The 10,839-nt window shown below is 35.4% G+C and overlaps 1 long non-coding RNA gene across 1 annotated transcript; it reads right to left on the bottom strand.

Annotated features, from left to right (window-relative positions):
* Positions 1-2,287: 2,287 nt before the first annotated feature.
* LOC137171013 (uncharacterized) lies at positions 2,288-10,558 on the bottom strand. Its single transcript, XR_010924701.1, has 2 exons — positions 10,425-10,558; positions 2,288-2,445 (listed from the first exon to the last, which is right to left on the bottom strand). It is a non-coding gene; the product is annotated as an uncharacterized lncRNA (long non-coding RNA).
* Between the last annotated feature and the right edge of the window lie 281 nt (positions 10,559-10,839).

The raw sequence follows: 10,839 nt of genomic DNA, 5'->3' as shown, positions 1-10,839 counted from the left end.
TTGACTCGCGCTTACCATCATGTGGCGTGTGAGGAAACTGCACATAATGAGGGTGTGACCCAGACAATACCGGTGTTACACCGTACTTGGTGACCCATCAGATTCTGTGAAGTACTCAGATCCAAAAGTATCAATACCACAATGTAAAAATACTCCGTTACAAGTAAAAATCCTGCATTTAAAACTACTACTACCTACTTAAGGTACTAAAGTAAAAATACTAATTTTGCAAAAAAATGTAGTACTTTAATTAAATTTAGCTAGAAAAACTTCTATACTTTTACTTAAGTAGGATTTTAAATGCATTTTTTTTCCTTGTAAAGAATTATTTTTTACATTGTGATACTTTTACTCAAGTGAAGGACTAGAGTACTTCTTCACCAAATACAGTGTAACACTGGCAGAGATGTGAAATGACCCTCCAACAGCAGCTAATTTCAATGAAGTAAAGGCATTTCAGTGTAAAGAAATACATTTCAAAACATTAAAGACATTTTCAACTTATCAGTCCAAGCAGCAAACATCTGGTAAGCATTGTGATTGACAACAAAACTGAAATCATCACGTTGCATGTGGCTCATTCATTTTCCTTTTGTTCAAAGACAGTTTAGATAATTTATTATGCCACGCAACAGTGTCAGTGGTAATTGATCAGTTCAGTGCTTACAGAGCATACAGATCAGTATATGGGATCGTATGGCAAGGGGTGTTAAGAGTTCTGACTGCTGCAGGAAAGGAGCTGTTTTTTGAATCGAGTAGTATTGGAAAATAATTATTTCTTTGTCGGCTTTGGTCTGAATCATTACCTCCCTGCTGCAGTGGAGGCTTTGTGTCTCTAAATGTGTTGTGGTCACTTCATGTCAGCCTCATAAAGACCCATTTTGGCTCGTACAGAAGAAAAAACAGTTTGGGGATGTATTTTGTTTTCTGAATGGAGCGAATTTCCAAAGCAATTTAACATTATTTCATGACCGCAGTGCCAATAAAAATCCACCTGCCTGTTCACAGACAAAACATGATAAAGAAATCTCTGCTATAGAGTGCACTGAAGTATAAATATATCCAAAAAAGATCCAGCTACAATACAGTGCTAACAAAAGTCTTTTAATATCACAAAATAGAAACTTGTATTCTCCATTACAATGTGTTTTCATGATGATTAGCAGTGTGCCACAATACAATTAAACCATATTTATCACAGCAAAAAAATATATTTTTAAAGATAAGTTTAGATGAGTTCTAACAGTGTGGAAAGTTGTTCAATTTCATTCTTTGTTTTCAAAGATCTTTATATATTTTTTTGGCTATAATGGTGATTGTGATGAAATGCAATAAACTGGAAACAACATGGTTAAATTATCCTATGAAATTATAGCACATGATATATAGTTACAGAGTCAACTAAAACATTTTTTCAAGTTATACATCATTTTGTATTTAGAATATTTTTTTTTACTAAATTGCAGATGTATCATATGTCTTACTTATTTCTAGTATGATACAGATGTATTTATGTACCTACATTTATGCCCAGATATATTAAATGCATTATCACATCATATCAACATATAATAATGATAAGGATATGAATGATTGAATGAATAACTTTATTTTCATTCCATTCCTCATTGGATTATTTAGACACATTCATCAACAAATCAAAAATTCTGATATACACACCAGGATCTGACCTCATGCAAAATTTCAGCAGCCTACATGTGGTGTCCCAGGAAATATTTATCAATGGAATTTAAATAAATACACACACATAGCCTAATCTAAATAAAAAAATATAAACATAATATACAAATATAAACAAACTCAAACAAAACAAAATCCATAGTTTTGCACCAATTCATGTAAATTAACACACTGTATCTGATTCGGATTGGGAAAAGATAATATATTAATCTATAATCTAATAAAGTATGAGGCTTATAAGGTTCTTTTCTCCTCCTGCTCCATCCTCAGTAACATAAACACCATATCAACTTTCTAACTACTCACCAAGTTGTTATTGGAGCATTTACCCTTGAAAATGTAATCACATATGTGTTGGTATCATTTAGGGTAGTTTGACAACCTCTTGTGGTCACTTATTGTAAAAGCCTCCAAATTTATTTACATAGTGACTGGAATTAATCATGTAGTTCATCATATTTCTTTCTTTGGTGAAATGTGTGCAACATCGACCTGTATAAGTACTGCTGAGCAATAAGATGTAGTTAGCAAAGAGTTATAAAGATTATGCTCATATTGTTTTAGTTTTTTTTTTTTTGGAGGGCTGTTGAATTATTTTCTCTTCAATTCAACAAAGCTGATTAAAGATGTAAGAACTAATCATTTTATTTGTTTAGGTGCTGATAATAATACATTTTTAGATACTCACTGAGATGATATGGTGTCCATTTCCTTTTGAGCCACTGATTTGTATATGTGTGTACACTGTAAAACATATAATAATAACCATTCAAACACATAATTAGAATAATATGGTATATGTAGCCAACTTTCCATGCTTGGTTACTGTGTTTCAGTTATACAGTTTGTTGTATTCATATAATTTAATTAAAAACTATTCCAGCCTCAATTCTTTACTGCACTTTGACTGATCCTGGGGCATCAAACAAGCACAGAAAATTAATTATTGCACTTGGTTATGATTGAATTAATATCCAGCAAATTCCTACAGCACAGCCTCAGATTTGCAAACAGACTTATAGGTTAACATTTCGAGGAGGTATATGGACCAAATGACACTGTAGTCAGAAAAATCACTGACTAGCATTTGTAATAGTTCTACAGGAACAATGTGCACATTTTAAAAGTCTTGTTGAAACACAGATATGTGTTTACAAAAGACATCTGTTGTGTAAATGAAATGTTGATGTAAAGAACTCGTAGGACAGTTCATAGAAACTTATACACTGTGGAAAAAGTAGCACATACAACACACACACAAAACAGCACACACACTGTACAACAAAGGCAACAAAAGGAAAATAACTATCTACAATATATTACACATTATCACAACAGGCAGTTTCACAGATACACGGAACCACATGAGTGTTATTGGCTGTGATTGTTCAGTTAACTTACAGAAGGTCCTGTTTCGGATATTTATGGAAATGTAGCAAAGTAGTCTATGTTCACTACTTAAAGTCCCTCTCAAATGTGTTTTTCTTTTTGTTCCTACAGCTGGATGTTTGACCTTCACTGTGTAGAATGACGTATGCGCAGAGTTTGACACTAGGAGGCTGTTTTCACATTCATTTGCTAAAGATGGAAAGTTTCTCTGCACTCATTGAAAATCCAGTTTGAAGGGCTAGGCCAAAGCAGGATTTGTGACATCACAACTAGTTACGGGGGCCAATCCTGGCCCAGTATGCAACTTACACAAGTGTGATGTGGGAACTTGAAGCCTTCAGTGTACATACACTGAAAATGGACTTTACAGTGAAGTAGGAGACATCTTGGGTCCAGCAGTTAAACTTTTGAAATGAGAAATATTTATATATTCATAGATTTTTTAATTTTTTAATGAGGGAGAAGGAGTAGATGTTATTTTAAGGATTTTTAACGTGGTGATAATACTTTTTTGTTCTGGAAAAACCACATCAGACACACATTTTTATTCCAAGCAGAGTATTTTTGTACATCTTTATACATGTCTGGAGGGGATCTTTAAGCTATTTCCAGAGCCATTTAACAACCACTGCACACTTGACAAGTCTAGTAAGGGGACTCCTCTCTGTGTGGGCCCCTCCAAGGTTCATTGGATTCATTTTTTCCTAATGGTTCTTTCACTTCCAATGTCTTTCGGGCTGTCATGTTCATTAATTGTTTAATAATGTAGGTATTGTGAAGGCCTTTCAGAGTGTAACTGTGGGCTATTCTGCACTATTAGTCCTTTTTTTCTGATTAGCTTGACTCGTCGCTGCTAATTCACAGTTTGAAGGCATACGTGTTTATTTTTTAAGGTGAAACATTTTGGAGAGACACCATCTAATAAATCAGGTGATTTATTAGATGGTATTAATTTACATATGTCCAATCAAGAGAAGTATTACACATACCAACATCACTAACAAAATTTAACAGCATCAGTTGGATTCAAATGCAGCGAAAAAGTTTTTTTTTTTTGTAAATCATTTGCTTCTGTGAATGCACACACAGAATAAAAATAAGAGCCAAGGGCAAGGTCTTTATCATGAATCAGTACAGAATTTCATTTATTTGAAATATGACTTTGCAGGAACAGACCTGCCTTTAGAAAACAGAAAAAAAGTACTGCACAGTCAGAAGTCATGTCTGTACTGTATGTGATTATGGAGATATTTTTTATTCACATCATCTGTCAGAAAACAAGTTGTATCTCTTGTCAATGGGGCTGCACAACCAAACACCACATTTAGATCAATGACAAAAAGTGTTTTGAGTGTTTTATGGACATATATTTTAAAGCTAGTTTATTCAGTTTACCACAGTGCCTTGAGTTTTATTACAGGAGACAATTTTCTGATTTACATGAAATGGTCTTCTTTTATAACAACTAAAGAGATTAGACTGCACCATATTAATCTACGAGACTCAGCATCTGAAGCTACTCCGGGAGCTTACATCTACTGTTTTTTTTTTTACATTCATTAATCCAGTGCTAGATCATAGGGCTCCTTGGTTTTGAATAAATTATGACCTTGGCAAGACCACAGTCTGGTACTAAACTGAACAGACTGCAAAGCACTTTCAGATTATAATATGTTTCCCTCCCGGTGATTTTCAGGCCATATATGGGTGGCCTACTCTGCAGGTTTTCTATCTGAATGTTTTTAGTACATGTTGCTGATAGTTTGACTAGTGACTCCATGCTATTATAAACTCTCTGAGCAAGACAGATTGATCTAAATGAGACTACTGGATCATGAGAAAGATATTTGCTAGCTCGTTGCTGAAAAATTTGGGTCAAGAACAAATAATCGTAATCAAGTCATGGTTTAAATAACAAGTCAGAGTGTATTTAAGTAAAGACTGAACTTTTTCTAGAGTCACAAAATAAGAGCATTCACTCTGTAGCTGAAACTTTGAGGTTGCATTAAATGTTCTCATTTTTCACCATTTAATTTTAGAAGCCTTAGAGACTTTCCAGCTCAGCAGACCAAAAAGGCTTCATAACATCAGCTGGATGAAATTCAAAGTGATATTAATTCAAGGAGTATTCAAAGTAATAAAAAAAGTTTTTTCACAGCTAGAGATTTTCTGATTAATGTGTGGAAAAGGGAGCATCTGGAGAGAAACTCAGGACATTTCTTGCTGTGAGACAACAGTACTAACCACTCATCAACCACTGTGGCCATTAAATAAATGAATTAGCCCTGTGATGAGCAAATATGTGATTCATCTTCTGCATAATTAAACTGCTTTGTCAAAACTGTGTGACAAGGGACATATCACAACAAAGGAAGCTAAAATGTGCTACAAGAGCGTCAAAAGCATAATTGTGTTGGTAAAAAACTCACTAATAGGACCAGATAGATGTCGCGTCATGTGTCATGAAAATAAGACAGATATGATACAATTCAAACAATTCAAAGATGAATAATCTTGACACAGGCTTTTGATCAATAGAGTCAAGACAGCTGAAAAGATTTGTCAATAGGTTGCTTTGCTGTGCTGTATATCCTGGGGAAGATATGATTGGTAGAGATGGATTTAAACAACAAAAATAAATGATTAGGCTTGTACACCCCTGCTGGTCCAAATACTAAATCTGGTATCATACTTAATATCTTAATACAACGTATAAAGCAAGTGGTGCACATACAAAGCAATTTATTTATCATTACAATAAACCAAAAATAGCCTTTATTAACATCATGTATCATTTGGAAAAAGGTTCTAAAAGGTGACATCCATGCAAAGAGATTCACAAAGTGCCATCTCAGTCAGCGGTCAGAAGGTATGTATATTAAAAGATAAAGCTGTCAAACTCTATATTTTTTTATGGCAACAAAGCCCATGAAAAGACCAAATACAAGAAATAATTGATTCTTTTAAGTATTTTCTCTGTACCCAAAGTCTGATATGTAATACCATTGTTGTCCAAAAACTATTAGAAACACATCAATGAGCAACACCTTGTTTCTGTAGATGATTTTGGGTCAATCTCATATACACCGCTCTGCTGTAATAGTGCCACAAAAGACTATTAATCTGCAGCTGAAAATAGTCCCCAATGAATACACTGTTTTATCCTGTTTAAATAGTGTTTACTGAAAACTTCTGTGCCCGACTGAAATTTATGAGCCTTAAAAAAGAAGAAAGAAACGGTGTTGTGACCTGATTTTAAATATTTTCATCTTACATCAGCATCTGGAACTTATGGGCTTGGGTGAGTGCCACAGACAGGGTGGGGAAGTTGGAAAGTGCTGAAAGATGGACTAACACATTATTGGTCTTTTCATGAGATTCGCCAACACTAAAAAAAACTACAGAATAATGTTTGATTTGTTAAATCATAAGTCTCCAGGTCTAGTTTTACCTCAAACCACCTCATCTCACTCCTGATTAGACAGAAATGATAAAACTCAACCCTGTAAGCCAGTGAGTCTCTTTCCCACCAAACCATTGTTGTGTGTCAAACAAAGAAAGACAAAATGCAAGTTTAAATACAGGCTTTTCACTTTTATAATTTTATTCTATTCGGTTAAATATTCCATGGATTCGTTTGAATGTTTAACTAATTGTCTTGTATTGTATTATATTAGATTCTTATGCTCAGTGAAGCCAGAGGAGAACTGAAAGATTGTGGAAGTAATAATGATGTACTGTATGTTAGAATGAGAAACTAATTTACTTTATTTATTCAGTTCTTTGTTTACTACTATTGATCTGATTTGTAATATTTTCTTTGTGATATTTGCTTTGTATAGAAAAAAATAATCTGCCATTCATCATCCATGCAACCATTCATTCAACTTTTATTGCAATTAATAAACTGTCGGAACGGCCTTTCGGATCCTGTGTTTAAATGTGAACCCCACATCAGATGTTCTATCAGCCAACACCACCATTATCACTGTAGTTTTTTCACTAATCCAGTTCACGGTTCACAGTATGAGACAAGTTCCACAACTAATGCACTTTACATGCCCCGTGTTGTTGTTCTGTCAGTGCCCTGAGATCCCCGGGTCAGCAGTGAACATCTGGTGGTTCAAAGTGTCAAAGGTAACTGAGCATGAGGGCCGTGGAGAATGAAAGAACTCCAGCAGTGTGAAGTGACATCAGAGACCAGACTGGTGCTTCAGTTTCGTAAACAGACATATTGGATCTGACAGGTATTTGTGCAAGAAATAATGAGAAATTTGTTTTGTGTTGGTACCTTCACATGCACACAAAATAGAGGGTGAAATACTTGTCTGCAGTTTGATATCCTGCAGGTTTGAGACAATCAGACTTGATGATCTGACAGAGGGTGGGCGGGATGAGGTTAGGAGGGCAAGCAGCAGGTATGTTGGTAGAAATGAGTTTTAGGCACCTGCACAGAAGATGTTAGTTTTTCTCAGTTAACTTTGGCTCAATTCAATCAAATTCTTCACAATATTTTGTTTCTTGTAAACAAAAGAAAGAGTATTTCTCATTCTTTGTTACCATTTGCAAATATTTTAGCACATTTAGGCAAATGACATGTCTACAATTTGAATTATTGGTTATTATATTATTGGATGTCTTTGTGTTTAAAATAGATTATGTTTCTTCCCAGTTGAATAGTTTTACTCTTAATAATATGTTAGAATTCTTTCATTGTGTAAGTCATCACATGCACAATAGTACGTGTAGCCTAATTGTCAAAATCAGCCGAGCCCATGTTTCATAAATTGCATTGATATAGAGTGATCATAAAGTCTGCTAAATTGATAAATTTGTTGTCAGGTGAAACTTGAACTTCACTTATGAATGGGGAGTTTCTCACATCTTGGATCAACCAATGGCATGTGCCGTCCAGTTAGATTACAGGTGTAAGGTGTCATGAGTGTAAAACACATTGATAGAGCTTGAGGGCAACAGAGTTACTACAATTTTTGAACATGGAAGAGCCTGCTCAGATGAACATTGGACGGGAGCAACGGAGGTGTTAAGTGGAGGTGTAAAGTATATGATCATCGACCACAAAGTCAAATGTCTTTGCTTGCTACAATGGATACTGCTGGTGATGACATAACAGCAGAGGTTTGCAGAGGATGGTTGCAGGACCACTGCATATAGTAAGCCTATGTTTCGCTTCAGTATTCAGTATTTTTTTCTGTTTACCATATTTTACTGTGTGTATTTTACTGTGTGTGTGACCACTGAAGGAAAATAAAACTGTTTTTCCTCTCATTACATGCAAATCTAAGTGTTCTTTTGCTTTACAAAGTTGAATGTGAAACCTTGTACTCTTGAAATCAGCATCTGAACAGTATTCACTTTGATACACAATAGCAGTCAGTTAGCTTCAGAAAAATAACTACAGTTTGGTAGCAGCAGGCATTCAGTGTCAGTGAAAACATGTAGGACAAGACTGTTTGGAAATTAGGAGATGAGGAACATAAACATCTAAACATTCTGACCACCTTGGTTTTACATAATGTTAAAAGAACATGTCATTTTGGTGGCAATGACTTATTCATTGACATAATAACTTAATTTTGAAACATGAATTAAAGGTTTTGGGTGAGTTACAGCCTTCTGCAGGTTAACTTTTGTGTTTCGCTGCACATATGAGCTGTTTTGGGAGAAATGTGCCAAAGCAAATGAGAAAAAAAATGTAATTCAGAAACACTAGATAAAAAAGAGGTTGTAAGTGAATTAGGTCAAGGGTTAAAGGGTAATTGCATCCTGTGAGGGTGTCAAACTTCTTCTCAAAGTAGGAGACGTAGTCCTTTGTGGACAGAGACGAGGGATGAATGGCTGCAGGGAAATGAAGCGAGAAAAGGTTTCATCGGAAGCTAGAAAGTGAGTGGAAGGAATCTGGTGGAGAAAATTAGTTGTGAATGGAAAGGAAGGGCAGTATGGATTTCAAAAAGTTATGATGAGGTGACACAATAGCTGGGTAGCAGAGAGGGGGATGGGGACAGGACAGTAGATGCTATACATTATATCCTTTAGACCAAGATGGGTGAATTGACACCATTGAAACCAAAACAAGGCCATTAAACAATTTAGGTAAGACAATAGTTTCATTAAAGTTTTATGCTGAAAGGCTGTTTTCACATTTATCTACTGAAAGTGAAAAGTTTCTCTGTGCTCACCGAAAATCTGAGGTTTAAACTGTGTTCCTACAAGCATGATTTGTGACATCACAACTGGTTTGGAGTCAGTATGCAGCTTGCACAAGTGTGATGTGAAAACCTGAAGCGAAGCCTCCAGTGCACAAGACGACTTGCATCCAGCAATTAAACTTTTGAAATGAAAAATATTTGCATATTCATAGATTCTGGATTTTTAATAAGAGAGAAGGAGGAGATGCTGTTTTAAGGATTTTTAACAAGGTAACTTTTTTGTGGAAAAGTCATATCAGACACAAATTGTTATTTTAAGGAGAGGACTTTTATATTAAAACATGACTGGAGGGGATCTTGAAAGATTAAACTGTGAACACTTTGCTAATATCTCAATTATACCATCACCAGAGCATACATAAAACACCCCAACCAAGCAAATCAAGTCTCAGTGACCCTTGATTTGTGTGTTTCTTCTTTGGTATTGACAGTCAAACAGGCCACACGAGGGCAGTATTGATTCACACGGCTGTTGCCTCTCTGACAGTGGGGCCATGTTTATACTGCATACAGAGTTTTATTTCAAAAGCAGGAGGTGGGAAAGGCAGTTGCAAAAAAATAGCAAATATTAAAGGTTTCCGACAATAGTTAGGAGCCTTTTGGTCATTAAAGGGCATGCAATATAAATCAACTTTATGTGAAAATAATATTAATACTGATATTGTCATTGAGATATATGTGAATAGGTTTGATACTGGGATGCCATAACTCTGAATCGCTTGTTTGGCTGTTATTAGATTACAACTGCTCTCATGATTACAGTACAGTACATACAGTACTCACCCAATCTTCATCCTCTTATATCTATCATATTTGGTACCCTGGTAGATTAATTTATATTATGTATGCTGAATGTTGCATGCTGAATACATAGACTGTAAAAAATAATGGACACAGCCACCATTACGTCACTTATTGGTTGGACTTTTGGAGCAAGAAGTGACCATATTTGGACGAGAGGGTGGAGCTGACCTTTACGCTAGCTACCAGCTTGGTTAGCGCGGTGCATTTACATTCTATGGTTAACTGTGATAATGCTAATACTAATGCTAATTTTTGCTAGCAATAAACAGGCTTAAAAGCATAAAAACAAAATATACTTACAGGAAAAAACTGAACATCTGAGTCCTTAGAGGGTCTTTTAGTACAGCCAAACCCTGAACAAGACTTTTTTGGCGACCAAAATGTTACGATTAACTTTTATGAACTGAGAACACACTGAAATAGAAACAACTATGGCTACACCTATACTATGTGAATGTGGGGTTACACCATGGTTATATTACCTAACCAACAGAGCCAGCCTCAAGTGGCCATTTGAGGAACTGCAGTTTTTGGAACTTCTGTATTGGCTTCAATTTTCAGCCCCGGAGGTTGCTGCTGGGCTAAATACTACTGGCATCACAAAACTAGAGTTAATCATAAGGAGTATAAAGTCCAGCTAACGCTGCAGTAGTCAGTTAACAGTCTCATAAGCATATACAGTCAGTATGACATAGTTCAGTCAGTTTCATGCTGT

Source organism: Thunnus thynnus, chromosome 19 (genome assembly GCF_963924715.1).
Source record: "Thunnus thynnus chromosome 19, fThuThy2.1, whole genome shotgun sequence".
Taxonomy (NCBI): Eukaryota; Metazoa; Chordata; class Actinopteri; order Scombriformes; family Scombridae; genus Thunnus; species Thunnus thynnus.
Note: the sequence above shows the minus strand (reverse complement) of the source record. Positions and strands in the feature narration are given on the sequence as shown.